Raw genomic sequence first — 22,188 nt, 5'->3', positions numbered from 1 at the left:
TAGGACGTAGCTCCCTTTCTGTATACAAAGCCTATTTCTTTTGGACTCCCAATGCCTTGACTTTTTTGGAAAGTTGTTTGAATTGTTGTAATAGTTCTTCATTGGGGTTTTGCATGATAGTCTTTCCTTCGAGTCTTTTGTGTCTATGAGTAGACCGTTTGCTGTTGCGAGAACTATGTCTACTTGGTTCTGACATTTTTGTGTCTGATGAGTCTGATGAAGCGTCACTAGGTGGTGGAGATATGTTGGCACCTCAAAGATAGAAAGGTTCGTGTTGTTGGGGAACTTGTTGTGGTATTTGATGTGGCACTTGTTGTGGGATTGACTGCGATTGTTGTACCATGTGTTGTTGTGTTGTGTGTGAGACCATGTACGTGCTTGTTGTTGTAGAAGTATTTGTTGAGGTTGTTGTGGCACATGTTGTTGTTGTAACAAATGTTGCTGGTATGTGATTTGTTGCTCAAGGTGTCTTTGGTATTCCAACTGTTTCTTGAGGTTCTCTTGTTGTTTAGCAAACATTGCTTGTTGTTGTTGGAATTGCTGCTGAAATTGTTGTTGATAAATTGTGTGTAAGTCAAGTGGGTTCACATGGGACTGCGTATTAGGAATGTTGGATGTTTGCCCCACTTGAGGTTGTTGTCGTGGCGGTTGATGTTGTTGTTGATATGTGGGATGTGTGTTAAGTGGATGTATACTTGGTTACAACTTGGAAGTGTGGAATCCTTGCACCACTGTAGGTTGTTGTCATGGGGGTTGACTAAGTCCTTGAGAATTGAACGTCATGTTTGGATTGTGGTTTTGGTACCTTTGTGTGTTAGATGTTCCTATTTTTGACATCATATTGACTTGACTATGAGATGTGTTTCTATTGGGAATGGGTGTAATGTTAATAAGACTTTTCCTTTGTGTGTCCATAGGGATGGTTGCACTTGATGTTTCACATGTTGTACTTATGAGAGGCTCTATAGTGTTTGATATCATAGCACTTGGTAAAGTTAGGAGCAGTGTACTTTGTTGATGTTCCTTCAAAGAAGGTATGTTTGGAATTCCTAGAGCACAAGTCCCTTTAGGTGCATCTTGTTATTGCATCATGTGACTAAAATCAATTCTTAATGTCCTTTTGGGGTGTTTAGGGGTTGGTGGTATTTCATCAAACAAGGGATTAACATTGATGTGTTCAAATGTACTTTGGAGGATTTTGATAGTTGAATCTTGATGGGAACTTATAGGTGCCATTATTGTGTTTGAAAACTCCAAAGGTTGTTTTCCCTTGTCTAAGTCCAAATTTATCATGGGTTGTATGTTTTCAAAGGTTGTGTTGGTTTGATGTTTGGACTTAGGACCTTCCAAGTTTGGATTAAATTTGACAATTTCTTGGGTTGCCAAACATTTGAAGTTCTTGCGAAAACTTTTGTCTTGACATGCCCTAGCCATTTCTTCATTAGTGATGCCATAATTAGTGTCAGAGGAATCACTTAGGTGTACAGTACCTTGTTGTATGTTTGATGTGTTAGGTTGGCTGAATTCAAAGGAATGTGATTGTTCATCTTCAGGTGTGGTTGGTACACTTCCTCCTCCTAGTGGTATTGGCACGAATATAGGTTCAAAGTCAGGACTCCATTGAACCATCCCATGTGTGGGGGAATTTTTTGGAGGAAATCTCATGGTAGGTGCATTTTTCAAGGTTTGTTGTGCCATAGCATGATTATGAGGATCTTGCAGATACATGTTCAAGGGGTTTGCTAGTAATGGTTGTGATGCCTCAATTTGGTCTTCGTCAAAGGTTTGTTGGGTTTTCTTGCTCTTTTTCTATCTTAGATGAGGTTTTGGTTGTGCTTGTGCCTCAGAAAACAAAGGTTGATAGAGTTCCTCGGGTCTTTGAGCTGATTGTGTCCTAGTAAGTGTTGGCATGATACCTAAGAGTGTAAATGCAATGGAATTTTTGAGTGTTTTGGTTGATTTAGAGTGGTGGGTATGCAAGATATGAGTTTTTTTTGGGATTTTTAAGTGTTTAAGAATGTTATTCAATGTGAAAAAATGCTAAATGAATTATGGTTTTTATGTGAAAAGTGCAAATGTCCTAGGGATGTAGTGCAAGTGCAAATGTGAGGTGATGTTTTGAAGTTTGACTAGAGGGGATGAAAATGACTCTAAGGTATGCAATATGACAATTAGGGTTATGTTTTGGACTTCCTAAGGATGCTAAAGGTTGATTTATGCAAGGTATATCATGCATAGGATGATGTTATAGGGTTTTTAATGACGTTTGGGACATGCAAAATGAGGATAGATGCTCAAGAAGACAATTTGGTTAATGGACAATTTGATAGGGTTTGGTAGTAAAAATGATGCTAAGGATTTTGATCAATGCAATATGAAGGGGATATACCACTAGGGTAAGTCAAAATGATGTTTGGGGATGCTAGGGATATGATTATGCTATGACAAGGGTATATGGAAGGTTTTGAATTTAGGTAAAACCTTTTAGAAATTATTTTGACTAGGAGTTTAGCCTTGTGATAAAGGACTTTGGATCTTGACCAAAAACTGATAAAAGATGAAAAGATCAAATTGATAAAAGATGAAAAGGTCAAATATATCAAGAAATAGACAGATTTTGACCAAAGAAAATGATAAGGAAATATAAAAAGACTAGTCAAGATCCATTATCCGTCGACACGAGGAGATACTCTAAGACTCATACTTTGTCTAGATTTTTGACTAAATTCAAAGGTTTTAGGGGTTCAAAATGATATTTAGAGGACTAAAAATGGTGGTGATGTTGAGTGGATATGTGATATGGACAATTCCTATGATGAAAAAGGGGATTTTGGGTGCAAGATATGGTTTTGGGTCAAGTGCAAAACGGGGAGGTCTAGAGGCTCCTAGATGCAATTGTGGGGTCCTAAAGTGCAGTTTGAAGGCCCAAAATGGACATGCAGGTACCCAAGTGTGCCCTAACAGTGCCAAGTGCACCCTAAAAGTACCAACTACATCATTGATGCACTTGGAGCCATTTTGGGCACAGTTGGTAGTTTCTGGGCGCAGTTGGTAAGCTAGGAAGAATGTTTGTTGATTCTGAAGGGTATGGTTACCAAATTGATATGCTAGGAAGCTAAGATGTTGGGGTTGATATTAGGATGGGTTGGGAGATGAAAAATTAAGGTTATGAAATATAGAATGATGTCTTAAGTGAAGGTGATGAAGATTAGGTGATGTAGAATGCAGATCTAGGCAAGCTAGTGCAAGGGGAGCTAACCAGGTACCTAAGGACACTGTTGAAGCCCCAAAATGTTATCTGGAACCTAAAACTGGATCTCAAGACCACCAAGTACACCTAGATAGTGAAGAATATGTCAATGATGTAGTTGGTAGTTTTATGATGCAGTTGGTAGTTTTAGGGCGCAGTTGGTAAACAGGGCTGAAACTAAAGCAATTTTGGGAGCTATGGTTTCCAGATTGATATCACAGAGAGGTAAACAATAGGGGACAGTTTTAAGACCAGTATGAATTCTCAAAATGATGGTTAGGACACCCAAAAGGATGGTTAAATTAGTCAAGGTATACAAAGATGCAAGGTGGTGAATGCAAAGTGCTGATTGTGAGATGGGAATGCAAAAACTAAGGGGGGTAAATTGAAGCTAAAAGGATGCAATATGAAAGGTAATAGATAATAAATGAGGACTAAAAGGTGCAATATGAAGTCTAAATGATGTATGAATGTGGCTTATACTAGGGTGAATGCAAGTGAAGTCTATGCAAGTGTGAGATCTATGTTTTGCCAAGCACATTTAAGAGCACAAGTCGCCATGTTTTTCAAGGTTTGAGTGTGTTGAACCAAAGTTTGCAATGTTTGATAAAGGTTGCAATCTTTTGGCAATTTGTGATGTTTTGACAAGTTCAAATGATATCCAAGGTGTAAATTTAAAAGTTTGCCTTTTATCTTGATTATGTTTTACACATATGCAAGACACATTAAGACAAGAATAGTTGTTGTTAAAAGTAACAAACACACCACAACCTAGGCTTTTAGGACTGTATCCACTGAATTCCTACTTGAACCAAAGTTTAGCCATGCTTATCTAGAGCAAAAAACCTAGGATCTTGGCACCACAAGCTCCCCCTTACAGCGCACTTACTTCTCTGGGCTACCAAGATCCACTTCCCAAGGGGCATGACTTCCCAAGGGACTCTTGCCTCTACTAAGGACTGCGAGAATGTAGGATGTCTTCACGGGCATGGGTGACCCCTTGAGACAGTCGATAGAAAGGATTTTGGCCACTAAAACATGGTTTTTAGTAAGGGCATTCCATTCGGCAAGTGAATGATAAACTTCTGCAAAAGGTCTCCCAGCCCCGAGAACCAGGGTTTGACGCACCACAAGGGTACTGGAGGAGAGCTATCATGCAACAATACCGCCGATACGACTTTTACTGTAATTGAATTTGATATAGTGGCTAGAACGTTGACCTAGCTTTGGCTTGTTATCGCTCTAAGGTCATCCCCGGGCATACCCAATATCGAGTATCTTGGTCCAAGGCAGGCCTCCTATAGAAGTTACATGGATTTCTCTTACACCCAAGATCCACGAACGGCGAGGGGAGAGGATACGTCCAATGCAACTCCTAGGGATCTAACATTGTTCACACACCAAGCAAAAAAGAAAAAGGTTCTTTTAAGCACCAAACAAAATGTTATCTAATCTAGGAAATCCACACACATAGTTTTGAAAGACACACAAAGTCTTCGACAACGTCCTACAAAGCACACATTAGTAGTTTCTTATGATCATGTCTTCATCCAAAAATTGCCACATGTTGCAAGTCGACCATCAGTGAAAAAAAATCATCTAATCTATGTCCTAGAGAGTGAGAGAAACCTAAAATGCAGATTCTGATTGATGCATGTGCTTATTGTGAGCCCAAGTGTGCTTTGACAGAGCAGATTGCTCCCTAGAAGGCCAAAATGGCTCTGAACATCCCCAAGTGTGCCTAGATAGTGCAGACTACATCAATGATGTAGTTGGGGCCTATTTGGGTGTAGTTGGTAGTTTTAGGGCGTAGTTGGGAAGTCAGGTGCAAAGTGTGGGGAAATGGTGCCTAGACAAGACCCAGAAACTAAAATTTTCAAAGCTACACTTCCAAGTGTGCCCAAATAGTGCAGACTGTGTCAATGACATAATTGGGGCCCAATTGGGTGTAGTTGGTAAGTCAAAAAAAATATAAGGAGGTTTTGGTGGCTTCTGGACTCCTAAAACTACTCTTAAGGGTCCCAAGTGCGCCTTGACAGAGCAAAGTGCACCCTAGGATAGCAAGCTAACAAAATGCATGAAACAAGAGCATACAAGAATTTCACTAAATCCCCTAATTAATCTAGCTATGAAAATGAATAGTAGATAGTTGTTATACCCTTCCAAGTGAGCTCTTTCCTTACACCTGCAAGCACAAAACAAGAAAACGCAAGTTAGATATGCATGTTCACATCGGGTTCACCAAATGTAGGACCAAAAAATGGGTTAAATGCATAACATACTATGAGAAAATCAAAAAACTCAATAATGATATATTAGCACCCACTAGTCTACCATGAAAGCCAAACTAATAAAGAAATCAATAGAAACCCCCTTTTTTGTTTGTAGCTCCCATGTCCTTCTTTCTTCTCCAAATGATTGTAGCTCCAAAGTTTCCTATAGTGCACACAAAATTGAAGCAAAAATCTATGATGTGGATGAGGCCATGAGAATACTTGAAGTTGTGATTTGAATGTGAGAAATGGAGTGAGAAATCTAAAAGAAATTAGGACTTAAAGGCTTCCAAGACTTCAAGAAGACCCGAAATGAGAGAAAGAGTGTCCATTTTATAATCAACACTCAAAGTGAGGGCATTGGATTTGTCACCCATAGATATGCGATGTGGCAAGAGATTCCTTTGAGAATCCATGATGCATAGGACAAAATATGCCAATTGTGAGATTCTATGACACATGAAAGTCAAACTTGGCTAAATGTGGAAGAGAATCTATGATGCATCATAAGACACCTCAACCCACTTAAAGCCAAGAATCTATGACGAATAAGCCAAATAGGGACATGCGTAAGAGATAAGAATATTTGATTATGAAAAGTCTTAGCCAAGTGTCGAAGGAGAATTCACGAGGTGTCACATCCAAGTGTCATGATGATGCAATATTTTATGGAATATTTGAATTGAAAATCCTTTTATTCCACAAAGTAAGAATTAGTAGAAAATGGAATTAATGATGGAAAATGGAACTTGGGAAATTAAGAATTTCCATGGTTTCTAGATAATGAATCAATTAATTAATAAAATTAATTAATTGAGGATGATAATTAGGAAGAATAATATAATTAAATTATGGGTTATTTAATCCTATAGAGAGAATTAGTAAATGATTGGCCAAATTCATTAGATGAATGCGACAGTATCCTTTGATGAAAATGTGATGATGATATAGATATCGAATAAGATGATGAAAAGGTAGACCAAATCCATGGTCAAATTGATTGATAGATTGAAATTGATAACATGCCAAGGACACATGACATGAATTGGTTGATATGTAACATTTAACCGACATCGTAAATGCTATAGGATTGAAATTGATTGGTAAGGTTTGATCATAATAACATCAACGAACATTGTCAATGTTATTAAAATGGTTGATGATGCCATGATCCAACATTGAAAGCCTCAACAATGTCAAAGATTGGATGACATGAATGATAGTTTGACCTAGCACTGAGAGCCATGACAGTACTAAGGTCAGATTGATAAGATTGATAGGTTGATAGGTTTCCAAGGCACTGAAAGCCACAACAATACCTAGGAGTCAGACAAATGATGATTGATTTGGGATGTTTGATATGTTTTGGGTTGATTAGGATCAATTTTGAGTGATTCCAAGTTGATTTGGGGTGATTCCAAGTTGATTTGATATGATTCCGAGTTGATATGAAATTGATGTGAAGAAGGATACAAATGACGAAATATGGTCAATCTGGCCAAAAGATCAGAGTTAGTAAAATGAGAAAATGGGACAAATTATTATGAAGAAGTAATTAATTTGTAGATTTGAACCATTTTTGAGCATCTATAGGGAGTTACCATGAAAAGGCTCTCTATGACACCATTCCAATGGATGCGTCTTGTTGATGGAAGAAAATTTTTGGATGGCATGAAACATTAACATATGTGTTATGCTTTGATTCCTAGGAATGATAAGGAAGGTAGTAGTAAAATTCCACTTGAAGCTTCAATTCTATTAAGTGAGTATGGAGATGTCATCTCTGATAATGTTCTAGAAGGGTTGCCACTAGTAAGGGAAATAAGTTATCAAATAGATTTAGTCCTTGGAGCTAGTTTGTCTAACAAGGCTACTCATAGGATGACTCCTAATGAGATTGAGGAGCTTAACAGACATGTTCAAGAGCTATTGAGGAAAGGTTTGGTTTGAAAGAGCTTGATCCATGTGTAGTACTTGTAGTGTTGGCACCAAAGAAGGATGGAGAGTGAAGAATGTGTATAGACAGTCAGGCTATAAATAGAATAACCACCAAGTAATGGTTTCCTTTGCCAAGAATAGATGATCTTATGGACTGTTTGAGTGGAGTTCAATACTTCACTAAGATAGATCTCAAGAGTGGTTATCACCAAATACATATACAAGAAGGAGATGAGTGGAAGACTCCATTAAAGACCAAGAGGGTCTATATGAGTGGTTATTCATGCCCTTTGGACTGAGCAATGCACCAATCACCTTTATGTGGATTATGAATGAGGTACTAAAGAAAATTTTGGGAAAATTTTTTATTGTCTATCTGGATGATATTTTGATTTTTAGTAAGTCTTTGGATGAACATTTATTGCACATTCATGGTTTCCTTAAAAGGTTGAGGGAAGAAAAATTATTGATTAATTTGACAAAGTGTAGCTCTGTCAAAAGGGAGTTAGTCTATCTGGGGTTTATTGTATCAACTGGGGGTCTCAAAATGGACCCAAAGAAGGTGAAGGTCATATTGGAATGGCCTACTCCAAGTTCTACCACTGAGGTGAGGTCATTCCATGGTCTAGCTAGTTTTTATAGGAAATTAATTAGGAATTTTAGTAGTATATGTGCACCCCTAACTAAAACAATGAGGGGAGATAGAAATGATTTGAAGTGGACTACATGAGCTACCAAGAGTTTTTAATTGCTAAAGAAGAAGGCGACATAGCAACCTATGTTGGCACTTGTTGATTTCAACAAAGTGTTCCAGGTGGATTGTGATGCTAGTGGCAATGCTATTGGGGTTGTGTTGAGCCAAGAAGGTAAGCCTATTACCTATTTTAGTGAAAAATTGAATGATGCAAAGAAGTATTTAGTTTATGATTAGGAGTTCTATTCAATAGTTTAGGCCTTAACGAAATGGAGGCATTATTTGTTGCCAAGAGAATTTTTTTTGTATACTGATCGCGAAGCATTGCAGTACCTAAATAGCCAAGGTAAATTGAAATAGAGACATTTGAAATGGGTAGAGTTCATGCAAAGCTATACATTTGTATTGAAACATAGAAGCAGAAGGTCTAATAGGGTTGCAGATGCATTAAGTAGGAGATAGTTGCTGCTGATAGTAATGCACATTGAAGTGGTTGGGTTTGATGAACTCAAGAATTTGTATCCTGGGGATCTTGATTTTGCAAAGGCTTGGAGGGCTTGTAAAGAAACTATTGCTCTAGATAGGACTAGGTGGCTAGATTACATGATTCAGGATGGTATGTTTTTCAAGGGAAGTCACTTGTGTATTCCAAGGGGTTCCATGAGGGAGAACTTGATCAAGGAGAAACATTATGGAGGGATGGCAAGACACTTTGGTCAAGATAAGACCATTGCTATTATTGGAGAACATTATTTTTGGCCTCAATTATCATAGGATGTGTAGAAGTTTGTGGAGAGTTGTCAAGTATGTCAAACAACCAAAGGATTTAGTCAAAATACTAGACTTTATCAGCCATTTCTTACCTGTTGAAGCCTTGGGAGGACATAAGTATGGATTTTGTTCTGGGATTTCAAAGGACACAAAGGGGTAATGAATTAGTATTTGTGGTGGTTGATAGGTTCTCCAAGATGGTACATTTCATCCCATACCACAAAACTCATGATGAAGTCCATATTGTACATTTATTTTTCAAAGAGGTGGTGAGGCTACATAGTCTCCCAAAAAGTATTATTTCTGATAGAGATACTAAATTTGTTGGGTATTTCTAGAGGACTTTGTGGAAGAAGTTGAAGATAGAATTGAAGTTCAGTTTTGCACATCATTCATAGACTGATGGACAAACATAAGTAGTGAATAGAAGTCTAGGCAATTTGATGAGGTGTTTAGTAGGTGATAGACCCAAGGGATGGGATTTGATTCTACCAGAAGAAGAATTTTCTTACAATAATTTTATAAATAGGAGTATCGGTAGCTCACCATTCCAAATTGTGTATGGGAGTAGTCCAAAGATTGTACCAGAGCTGAGGAAGATGGAGCAAGGGGAGAGGAAAAGTGTTGAGGCATAAGACTTTGCAAGAAATGTCAAGAACCTACAAGAGGAGGTGCGAGGACATATTACCAAGATGAACCTACAGTATAAGGCTAGGTAAGATCAAAAGAGGAGACATAAGGAGTTTCAAGTTAGAGATTAGGTTATGGTTGTATATGCTACTTTAGTATGTTAGAAACACTAAATTAAAAGAATCAAAAAGCATTTGCATACTAATTTAACATAACTTCATGAGAGACAAAGTGAAGTCCTCAAATGAGAATATGAGCCATGGATAGGCTCTCTCAATGAAGATGATCACTTGATGTAGATGTGTGTCTAATAGATAAGATGGCTTGATTATGTATGTATACTCAAATGCTCAAATGGGCTTCAATGGAATATTTTTGATAGATTTTGGTGAATGGATTTGATGTAAAAAAATGGCTTCTCAAAATGGCATTATGGCTTTACTTTCTAGATTGTGTTAAAATGGCTTGGGAGAGGATTCCTTAAATAGGCAAAGGGCTTGAGGGATCAAAGGCTAGGATGCAAGGATGGGAGAAAGCTTATGGAAGGTTTAGATTGAATGAGAGGAGAGCACATGGATTGTGTTTCCTTATAGCCAATCAGGGAGTGACACATGTCATAGGGTCATTGGTTAGAGCAAGAGGGGTTGAGGGGTCAATAAAGGAGGCTCAAAGCTCATAAAGACCCTCATAATGGCTTGTAAAAGCAATGAATGGGCTTGTAAGAGTCATTTATGGCTTTGTGGGCTTCATAAAGTTTTATGGTTGGGATATTTGTGAGAGAGTTGAGATATTTTGACTTGGGTTGGATTAAGAAAGTCTTAAGCTTGACTTAGGAATGTGCAAATGATTAAGGCTTGGATTAGGCTTGGGTTAAGATTAGATTAGGCTTGTTAGAGATGGACAAGTGGATGGCATTTAATGAGGGTGGGTGAAGGAGGAGATATTTGTTTGGCTTTGGCTTGGGTTAGTAAGTCTTAACCCATGTTTAGGGAATGTGACAAGGTTGAGGAGGGATTAGGATTAGGGTCAAAGATAAGGATTGACATCTTCTAGAAGAGTCTAGGCTTTGGATGAGGATGAAGACTTTCTAAAAGAGTCTAGAACTTCTTAGAATGAGAATAAATAAGGTTTTTAGGAAATAAATAAAGTTTTATTTATTTCAAGGGTTTGGGTTGAGGAGATATTTATTAAAATATTTTTAATAAACATGAGGATTAATATTTAATCTTGATTAAATATTTTGAGTTGGGATTAGGGGTAGGAAATGATGAGATTAGTCTTTAATTGAAATTAAAGAAGGATTAGAAGATTTTGGAAGAGGTTAGAGGTCTTAAGAAAATTGGCCAAGTTTTGGGCCAAAAATAAATAAATTATTTATTTTGAGATTTTTGGTCAATTTATTAATTAAATAATTAATAAATAAGGAAATAATGTTTAAATAAGATTTAAACATTTTTTGGAGGGATTTATTAATTAAATATTTTTAATTAAGATAAAAGGATTTAATGGCATAAAAATAAATAAATAAATTAATTAATAAATGATGATGTCATTAGGGACTTTTTCAGAAAATAAAAATACTTTATTTTCTAAAGAATTTTTAAGTGTCTATATTTTGCTCCTCTTTGACATAGTGTTGAGATAACACTATTTCAAAGAAGTTTGAATATAAATGACATGAGGAAGATGTTTTAGCAACAAAGTTGCCCCAGTCTTGGATAATAAGGAGAGACTAGACTATGAGATGCCCCCTCAAGAAGGTGGCAGGGAGAGAAACCATGGCTCGATGGTTTCTGAAAAATACAAGAATCCAGGATGAGCAAGGAGACTCCAATTGGCAAAGAGAAGGGGCTGAATTAGCTCAAACTCTCACTATGGGAGAATGATAAAGGAGAATCAGATGCAAAAGAGGAAGCAAGCTTAAGACTTTAGGGAAGGTGGAGGATGAAGGAGCGGAGCACTATAAAAAGGAATCCAAGATAGGGAGAAGGATGAGGGCATTATAAAGGTGATGCAACATGATTTCAAAGAGTCAGATTGGTGGAAGATGGGTTTCAGAGATCCCTAGGACTAGGATTGTGGATCTCGAAAGATGAGGCTTGGTGGATTGATTAGATTGGTGGATCCCTAAGACTAGGATTGTGGATCCCTAAACCTAAAAGTGAAGATTGATTCAAAGAGATACTGATGCATAAGCTAGGGTAGAAGAGACAGATGTTGGATATGGATGGGGGATAATGGAGATGAAGGGAATCCATTGAATCTTTTTTGAGCAGGGGGATACTTCAAAGAGAAGTAGCACCATGTAGTTGAGCACTAGATTTGGTATAGGACTATTGGTTAATTTCCAAGGTTACCAAGAACATCAAGGCCATGTCACCAACTATCTAGAGGACTGACAAACTAACTCAAAACAAACACACAAAGATTGCCCCAGCATCGGGAGGAAATAGCATGGAACTAACACTGGGTAACCCACAAGCAAAAAAGGAAACAAACAAAAGACTTGATTAAAACCATACGCTCAAAGTGCCCCATTCATAGCATACCATGATACGGAAGATTGTGGCAACCTTGAGGAGGGAACAAAAATATTGCTTGGAAAAGATACTTCAAGACCCAAAAGGGAAGATTCAAATCAAAAGAAAGCAAAAATCCAAAAGAGAACCATTTGCCAATTAGATGGGTAGGACGAGGTACTAACAGACCAAGATCAGACATGAGGAAAGCTATATCTTGCAAGGATCTATGAGAGAGCACCTAAGCTAATGGATTTGGATGAGTAATGCATTTGGCAAGCTAAACTAAGAAGGATAACACTTTGGTGATAGGAGATCTAGCTAAAGGATCCATTGGAATAGCTAACCAAGATTTGTGCGATGTGTGCAAGATGTTGATCAAGGATGAACTGACACAAAAGTTGGATAGATACAATGGTACTAAGCTAAAGAGGATGTATAAGCTGATGGACCAAGATATGTTACAAATGTACAAGTTGTTTTGGACAAGATTGTATATACAAGCTATGATACAAGGTATGATACAAGTGTTGGATACAAGATTATTTACAAGTTGTACAAGAGCTTTGAATGATAAGATAGCGGGATGGCTCAAGTTGGTGCAAGATGTAGAAGCTAAGGATGAAGTGATAGCAAAAGATATGGATTTGGCAGGATGCATCCAATGATGATGATAGATGTGCGACCAAGGATGGGGACAATGCTAAGGTTGGTGGTCGCTGAGCTGATAGATGGCACTAGAGTGAATGGCTAATGGAAGGATGACATTGGATTTGCATGAGGATAGCCTAGAGCGAGATACCAATGACAAGGGAGGATGGACAAGACAAGATCTCCAAGGAATACAGTGCCCCCAGTTAGAAGATGACGTGCGGAAGGAGGGCTTACGATGGATGTGATAGGATTGAAGCTAGGATGGAAAAGCTGAAGGTGCTAGGGAGATGGATGATAGCTAGGATGATGGGGTGAGGTTGCAAAAGATAAGTGGATAGTGATAGATAAAAGATGGAGGATGAAAGATAGGTGGATAAATTGGAAGATGGAGCTGGATGGCAAGATGTGACCAAAAGCATGAGGATGATAGGCTAAGCTGGGAATGGTTGGATTACGCATGACGCTTGTTTGCCAAGTTTTCATCACGGTACTTGTCCAAGGCACTTGAATTGCCAAGTTTTCACCAGTGGACGCTTTATTTTTCTTTATTTTTTTTGACTTTTTGACTTTGGAATTAGCTAGAATGATTTTTGGCTTTCTTCAGCTATTTTTAGCTTTTTTGGGATTTTTTCACTAGCTGTTGGAATGTTCAATTTTGTTGCTACCTATTGGTACACTGGATGTGTGATTTATGCAATAGATCAGATTCGATGGGATTGATGGTAGGAGATGGAGGGATGAAAAGGTTGGAAAGGAGCATGAGATGGGGATGCTTGCAGGATCAATATTGGCACATGTTGGGATAGGTGTGAAAAGACAATATGGGGGATAGATGGTAGATGTGTGCTTGATGGAGGATTTGTGGAAGCATGCTTGGGGATATAGGCACCCAAGATGGAGTTAGGAGATGGGGGACACAAGTCATTGGATGGGGGATTAGCAATGGTGGATGCCATTATGCATTGGGTTTCAACTTTTTTCTTTGGGATCCACATGGTTTTGGATTTTCTTTTCATAGGCTTTTGCATTGTTTTGCATTCTTTGATTGGATTTTGCCTTTTTGGAGTATGTCTTTTAGAATAGACATATGATTGCCTAGGATGTGGATTTTTAGCTTTATGCATTTTGAAGTTGGCATTCGCATTGCTGTGGTAAGCTTTGGGAAGATGGTTAGGAGAAGCTTTGTGAGATGGAGAGGATATGGAAGAGCATGTAGGGGGATGATGATGGATGATGTGCACTGATATGTGCCTTTGTTGATCTTGCATAGAAATGGAGGGAATAGGATTTTTATGATGGCTGATAGGAGGATGGAGGATGGTAGATTTTGGGACATGGGGACCCAAAATGGATTTAGCGGATGAAGGGGGGATATGGTAGGTTGTTTTGGGTTGCAAAGATGGTGGAGGGGGGATGACATAAGATTTCTTGAAGGAGTGATGGGAGGCTGGCATGGTGGGCCTGGAGATAGGCTTGCTTTGGGGATAGCATGTACCAACACTTTTAGATGGTGAGCCTTTGGATACATTTAGAAGACCATGAAATCCTGGATTCTTTTGTGCAATAATAGGATTTCTGATTCCTTGCTCTTTTGGTCCTAAACCTTGACCTTGATAATGCCATCGATTGAGCATTTGAACGAGTTGAGGAAACTTTTTGCTTGTAGAAAATGGTAGAAGCTCTTTATTAGATGTACTACAATGGGGAGATACTATTCTTAATTCTTCTTCTGAGAGGGGACCACCATGGATGAATGTAAGTGAACCAAGAGGGTAGATTATAGTTGGTGGAATAGCTTGGATAGGTGGTAAGATGGAAGCATGGAGCGAAGGAGATGGTAGGATGAGATCTTGATTTAGCTAATGGAATGAAAAGATATCCTACAGTAGAGGAGGTATGGCTTGAGGTTTTGGAGATGGAGGGGATGGTGACTGCACTATGGATGGAAGACATGGTACGATGATATCTTCATTTATGCTTTGGGAAGGATCTTGATAGGATTGGATTGGAGTGGATGGTGCGATAGGAGGTGAAGGGATGGATTCTTCAAAGGTAGTAGATGGATAGATGGGAGATTGGGTAGTGGAGATGGGTGAGTAGAAGATGGATGCATAAGGGTCATTACGGGAGATTTGGGAAATGCTTGGAGGTGATGTGGATAGGATTTGGAGGGATTTGATAGGTGGTGGGATTTTGATGCTTGTGGTAAGTGGAAGGATTTTAAGCAATTTGATTGATGGTATGGGGATGATAGATATGGGAGATGGAGGTGATATTATAGAGGAAGCTTCATCACTGACTACTTCACATGGTTGGATTAGATGACATGGCTTATCAACTGTTGGAGGCGGCTTTTCTTGTATTTCCTCTAGGAGATTCTTGGGAGACTCGTGTGTCAGAGGTGGAGGTGGTGGATTGACAGGAATAGCTGGTGTAATGGGGGTGGAAGATTGGAAGCTTGGTTGATTGGGTGATGGAGGAGAAGCTGGGATATGAGATGGCATGACTAGATAGTTTGGAGGAATGCTTGGATTTTGGGGGATGGTTGGTGGAAGGCATCTAAGGCTCTCAAGATACCCATCATATTCAACAAGATTTTCATCATCATTGGAATTGGATGTAGTGGGAGAAAGGACAATGTGACCAAACTCATCATGATAGGGTTGGGATTTCATGTTTTGATGATGAGTTGGATGGGGATGGGGTCTTGCATATGGATGAACACGGAAGCTCATGGTTGGATTTGGATTAAGCACAGATTTTGGATTGGCCGATAAAAGATTTCCTAGGGAGAGTCAAAGCTCCATGATAGACCTAAGGAGGATTGGCTGGAGATTTTTGACTTTCCTGTAGATGGAAGACTTCAAGGATATGCTGCCAAAAAGTGAGAGTTTTGCTTTCCTATGTGTAGGATTGGAGGCTTTTGGTGTCAACTTGAGGATAAACAAATGATCCTATGGGCATGACACGAGATTGACCACTTGTGGATCCCAACCTTTAGTTTAAGGTGATGAGGAATGACAAGTGACAAGGCTAGATTACCCAAGACAAAGCTCTGTCAAAGGGATAACCTTGGGGAGATTGAGGGATTTGGATAGATTGATTGGATAGCAAACTCTGGCAGAGTAACAACAATTTCTTAAAGTCTTGGGTGATTTTGAATTGGGTTGCTAGCTGGCTAGGGGGATGATTTGGATGGACTTTGGATTTGGGATTGTTCTAAAGCAAAGAACTAGATAGATTCGGTTGCAGTGGGGGAGCTTGGATGATTTTCTGATGAGACAGTGACTATGCTAAGTATGCCTTGAGCTGGGAGATTTCTGCTTTTCTGAGATTTTGACCAAAGTTGGCAAACATTCATTCAAAAGCTATGAACAAACAAGCAAAAATTTTTTTGGAACAAGCATGTCAAACACACCAACATCCTAGGAAGCTTTCTACAAGGATGAAATTTGGTTTAGCTAGGGAGTCTTTGATATACGCAAGGTACATGAGGCCCAAATCTATAGATGAAATCAAAAAGATGTCACACAGCCGAGAGGAGTGGTAACCCACTTCTCCTCTTTCACTTCGCAAGGGTATAAAGTTCCTTGAGGCTTAGCCCGAGTGACAAAATTTTGATCCCAAGAGAGGTGTGTTTGGATTCACCTCCTGATCTTTATACTCCATCAAAATGCTGGAGTTGAGGTCATCCCAAGGGGTGATGAAATCCCTGAGTAGGCCTCCTAAAACTTAAACAAGATTTTGGATCCTAATCTTATGCACCCAAGATGGCCTCGAAAGACGACAAGGGGAGAGAAGACTTGGATGATCTTCGGCTAAAAGACAAAGTTCTTTTCCAACTTGAAAACACACATGATTAAGATGGTTCAATTCCAATTTGAAATGCGCCAACAAAAGAGAAGTGATTGAAGAATGAATACATGAAGAAGATTTAGGGTCAACAAAAAGTAAACTCGCGTGCCCGGAGGCCCTCTAGATCAAGTATCGATTGATTTTCCTTAAGGCATTCAAGATTGAGTGTGAGTTTGTTTTAAGCCCAAAATAAAGATGTGTCTAAAGCTTGATTTCAAGCACACACCCGGAGGCCCTCCACGTCAAGATTTGTTCAATTTTTATGCCCAAATGAAGTGTTAGTGAGACTAATGCGTATTCAAGAAATTTTCTATCTTTAAAAAACCAATAAAAACTCAAGTGAGTGGAATTTGATTTTTGTGGAGCACTTAACACCTTCTTAGGTAGACTCATCCCCATATATGGCATTGATATTGCAACCAATGGTTAGAATGATGGGTGATTAAAGAGGGTGAGTCCAACAACAAATTCACTCAAAGTGTCTTTATTTGTTTTTATAACTTAGAAAGTTTCTAAAATGTGGATTCTTTTTATGCCCAAAAAGATGATTATTTGATCTATGGCATTCAAGATTGGATTTGTTGTTTTAATCATGCATTCATAAAAAAAGAAAAAAAACTTGATTTTAATCCATGGCACTCAAGAGTGATTTTAGCAACATGTATTCAAAGACAAGTGATTAAACATTCAAGTTTTTTCCGTTGAGCATTCAAGATTGAGATTTTGCGTGTTGTTTTAAGAACTTTGAAGTGTTTTGTCTTAACCTTAGATCATTCAAGATTTTTTTGGACTCAAAAGTGAAAATGACTCTGTAAACTTTGGTTTTCATTCAAGACTTTGTGTTTTAGTTTGCAAGTTTTAAGCCTAAAAAAATGATATTCCTAGATTGTTTTGATGCATGAAAAACCTAGGAAACATTCAAGATTTTGCAACAAGACATTTGTTTGGAACAAATAACAAAGCTTTTAGGACAATTTTGGAAACCATTTAGGACTCTTAGTTTTCATGAGATTTTTAAAAGAACTTTAGAATATTTGCAAATGAGGTTCATTTTATCCTTGATTGATGCTTTGAGTTTGATTTAGATTTTAGTGTGCACTTAGTGTTGATTTTGAATCTTTTGAAATGGAAACTTGAAGTTCTTTTTAAATTCCCAAAAATGAAGTGTTCCTAACTTTGCATGAATGCATCTAAAACCTTGATGTTGCAAGGATGCAAATGATTGGATTGGTTTAGTTTCCCTTGTTAAAAGATTTTTTTGTTTTTTGCAATTTTTTAGTTTTTAATGGATTTAAGTATGATTTGGGGGTTCATTTTAAGCACTTAAAAGAAAGTGTACATGATTTTGCTTCCTTAAAAAAAAGGCCAAGATCCCTCAAGAAGAAGAAGAAGTAGATGGAATAGAAGAAGAATATAGACAAGAAGATGAAGAAGAATTCCAAGTGCTCCATCCACCTATAAGCTTGAAAAATCTGCAAACACTATGAGATAGATTATGAGTTCCTTTGTTTTCTTCATGCTCATGTGGACCTGAAAAACCAATTTATACAATCCTACCAATCAAAAAAACAAGCAAAATTAGTCAAAATTAGCAAATGACATACAAAACTTGACTAAAAAAGCTAATGAAGATGACGCATGCGGGGTCCCACCAGGTGTGCCAGAATGTATATGCTACTTTAGTATGTTAGAAACACTAAATTAAAACAATCAAAAAGCATTTGCATACTAATTTAACATAAATTCATGAGAGACAAAGTGAAGTCCTCAAATGAGAATATGAGCCATGGATAAGCTCTCTCAATGAGGATGATCACTTGATGTAGAGGTGTGCCTAATAGCTAAGATGGCTTGATTATGTATGTATGCTCAAATGCTCAAATGGGATTCAATGGAGGATTTTTGATAGATTTTGGTGAATGAATTTGATGTAAAAAATGGCTTCTCAAAATGACATTATGGCTTTACTTTCTAGATTGTGTTAAAATGGCTTGGGAGAGGATTCCTTAAATAGGAAAAGGGCTTGTGGGATCAAAGGCTATGATGCAAGGATGGGAGAAAGCTTATGGAAGGTTTAGATTGAATGAGAGGAGAGCACATGGATTGTGCTTCCTTATAGCCAATCAGGGAGTGACACAGGTCACAGGGTCATTGGTTAGAGCAAGAGGGGTTGAGGGGTCAACAAAGGAGGCTCAAAGCTCATAAAGACCCTCATAATGGCTTGTAAGAGCAATGAATGGGCTTGCAAGAGTCATTTATGGCTTTGTGGGCTTCATAAAGTTTTATGGTTGGGATATTTGTGAAAGAGTTGAGATATTTTGACTTGGGTTGGATTAAGAAAGTCTTAAGCTAGACTTAGGAATGTGAAAATGATTAAGGCTTGGATTAGGCTTGGGTTAAGATTAGATTAGGCTTGTTAGAGATGGGCAAGTGGATGGCATTTAATGAGGGTGGGTGAAAGAGGAAATATTTGTTTGGCTTTGGCTTGGGTTAGCAAGTCTTAACCCATGTTTAGGGAATGTGACAAGGTTAGGGGGGGGATTAGGATTAGGGTCAAAGATAAGGATTGACATCTTCTAGAAGAGTCTAGGCTTTGGATGAGGATGAAGACTTTCTAGAAGAGTCTAGAACTTCCTAGGATGAGGATAAATAAGGTTTTGAGGAAATAAATAAAGTTTTATTTATTTCAAGGGTTTGGGTTGAGGAGATATTTATTAAAATATTTTTAATAAACATGAGGATTAATATTTAATCTTGATTAAATATTTTGAGTTGGGATTAGGGGTAGGAAATGATGAGATTAGTCTTTAATCGAAATTAAAGAAGGATTAGAAAATTTTGGAAGAGGTTAGTGGTCTTAAGGAAATTGGCCAAGTTTTGGGCAAAAAATAAATAAATAATTTATTTTGGAATTTTTGGTCAATTTATTAATTAAATAATTAATAAATAAGGAAATAATGTTTAAATAAGATTTAAACATTTTTGGGAGGGATTCCTTAATTAAATATTTTTAATTAAGATAAAGGGATTTAATTGCATAAAAATTAATTAATTAATTAATTAATTAATGATGATGTCATTAGGGACTTTTTCAGAAAATAAAAATGTTTTATTTTCTAAAGGATTTTTAGGTGTCTACAATGGTACATTTGAGGAAGGAACGATTTCCAATGGGTACCTTCAACAAACTAAAGATGAAGAAATTTGGCCCCTACAAAATTTTGAAGAAACATGATTCAGGGAATGCATATGAGGTGGAGTTGCTAGATGGGATCACATTTCTCCTATTTTCAGTATTGCAAACTTAATACAATATCATGATGATGTTGCAAATGAGGAGTTGATGTTAGAGCCATGTCAAATTCCTACTTCTATGAAAGAAGAGATTGAAGACATTCTAGATAGTCATGTGGGCCAAAGTACTAGAAATAGGTTGTATGAAGAATACCTAATGAAGTGGAAAGGATGACCAATAGAAGACTCAACTTGGATATCCACAACGGAGGTTTCCAATTTGGGTTTTCCTCTGCCAGTTATAAAGTGACAAGGTCACTTTTTAATCTACCCTACGTGTCTGATGCAGGAGCATCTAGTGGTGTAAGGGCAATCTTGTATCACCCAAAAATATGCTTAGTGTTAGTCTTTGTTTAAAGTTTTTTCATTTTTGGATACCCATTTGGATCAAATAAAGATTCCAACTCTCATAGTTCCACTATTGGTTTTCTGGGTTAGAGTTTTTGAACAACTTGGGATATGTGCCAATGTAGAAAAGAGGTTATTTGGTAATTGATCCATAATTATAATGATTTAGATCGTGTAAGTTGGATGGATGATTATACTTATAATTCAAAGTACTCTAAAAAAAGAATCAAGTCAAAAGGCTTTACGGTTTGAAAGTTATTACAATTTTAAGTTGCTTGGAGACCTCCTAAGAGCACGTCAAAGTCAGATTTGAGGCACTAAATGGCCTTGTATGGACCCAAAAAATGTAGGACAAGAAATATTGTCCATAGAGCTATAGAGCACTTGGAGAGCTTTCCAAAAATATAATCAGTTCGTCAATTGGAGTCTTGAATCAAAAGTTATGCCTCTCGAAAGTTGGACTACTATTTCTAGATTGTTCTAAATTTACACCTACTTCTGACAAGTTTTCTAGAACCTTCTATTTTGGTAGTGGATGTCAAATGACATATTCTAAAATATATTCCTAACTCTAAACCTAATTCGGGATACTTAAGGACATTTTTGGCATTGTAAAGGCAATTTTTGGTGGATTTTGGGAGAAGGTACTATGAGAAGGGTTTTCTCTAGAATCTATTAACATTGTAAGTGCATAAGACATGTCGTGGAGTCTATTTTTTTTGTACTAAATGTAATAGCATATCACTTCTGATAATAATATTCCCCTTTTCATGTTGCATTCATTTTGTCTTGGGTTGTGTCCCCATCAAAAATTTCTCTAAGATTAGAGAATCTCTTTGCTACCTTCTCCATATTAGATTCTAAACCTCTAATCACATCATGTATCTTCTAAACTTCTGCTCCACAGTCCTCAATATTATTCTTTGGGAGATTTAACTTAGCAATGAGTGTTTCAACTCCACTCAACTTACCTTTTATTTGGCTCTCAAAATTGGTCAATTACTTGTATGATAGTGTGCATTGTCCATAAAATCTCTTTTCTTCATCATTAATTTTTTTCAGTTCCTTGATGCTTCCATCAAGTGCTTTTAGATCATTTCTCACATTAGTACACAATATACCAAACAATGATGCATCATGCTTCACCTATTCTTGTGCTGAAGCTACTTCTACTAGAGTTGTGATATGTTCATCAAAGATCTTCACCAACTCATTTACCTTTAAATGCAAGTCTTGATTTGCTACAATTATGGTAACTGTCTTCTAAATTCTATCCAAGACTTTAGTTAATGTCTTCTTCAAAGACTTTCCTAATTTTTTCTTCTCAAACAACTTGCTTAGTAAGCTCATTAATCCTTTCTAATCTTCATCATCTAATATTGTTGTTGATGGATTAACTACTGGTACTGCAATAGATATAATTTTTGGGGCTACATAAGGTATGTTAGCCTCTTGTCAAAACATTGCCTTCCCAATTTATGACTCCACATGTTTTAGATTAGGCAAGAATGTTGATTCTTGCATTACAATCTTCCACTTATGCTTAAGTTTAGAATCTTTCATTTTCTTCTCCTCTTCTTCTTTTATTTTCTTTTTTTTCTTCTTTTCTCTTCTCATCATCATCCTTTTTCTTTTGCTCCACTTCTTTCTTCTTCTTCTCCTCTTCACCATCATCATTTGAACTAGAGTAAGTTGTAATATTGCCAACAATATTTTGGCCATAAGCTACAAATGGGTTTTCCTATGTGTCCATAGTTATGTGTGTACTATCCACTTGCATGGATTCAATACTCATAATAATAAGTGGTGGTAAAAGTGCTTGTTGTGTCTCCTCTACTTCTTCATCATTTTTGGAAGGTGTATTGACTTGCATATACACTGGACTGTCAGGTTTTGATTGCACACTCACCTCTAGTGCTAAAGTCATGAATTTCACAATTGCATCCTTTGTTTCTTTCCTTA

This window comes from Cupressus sempervirens, chromosome 6 (assembly GCF_028749045.1).
Source record: "Cupressus sempervirens isolate cs-2001-9-10 chromosome 6, ASM2874904v1, whole genome shotgun sequence".
Taxonomy (NCBI): domain Eukaryota; kingdom Viridiplantae; phylum Streptophyta; class Pinopsida; order Cupressales; family Cupressaceae; genus Cupressus; species Cupressus sempervirens.
This window is presented reverse-complemented; position numbering follows the sequence as displayed.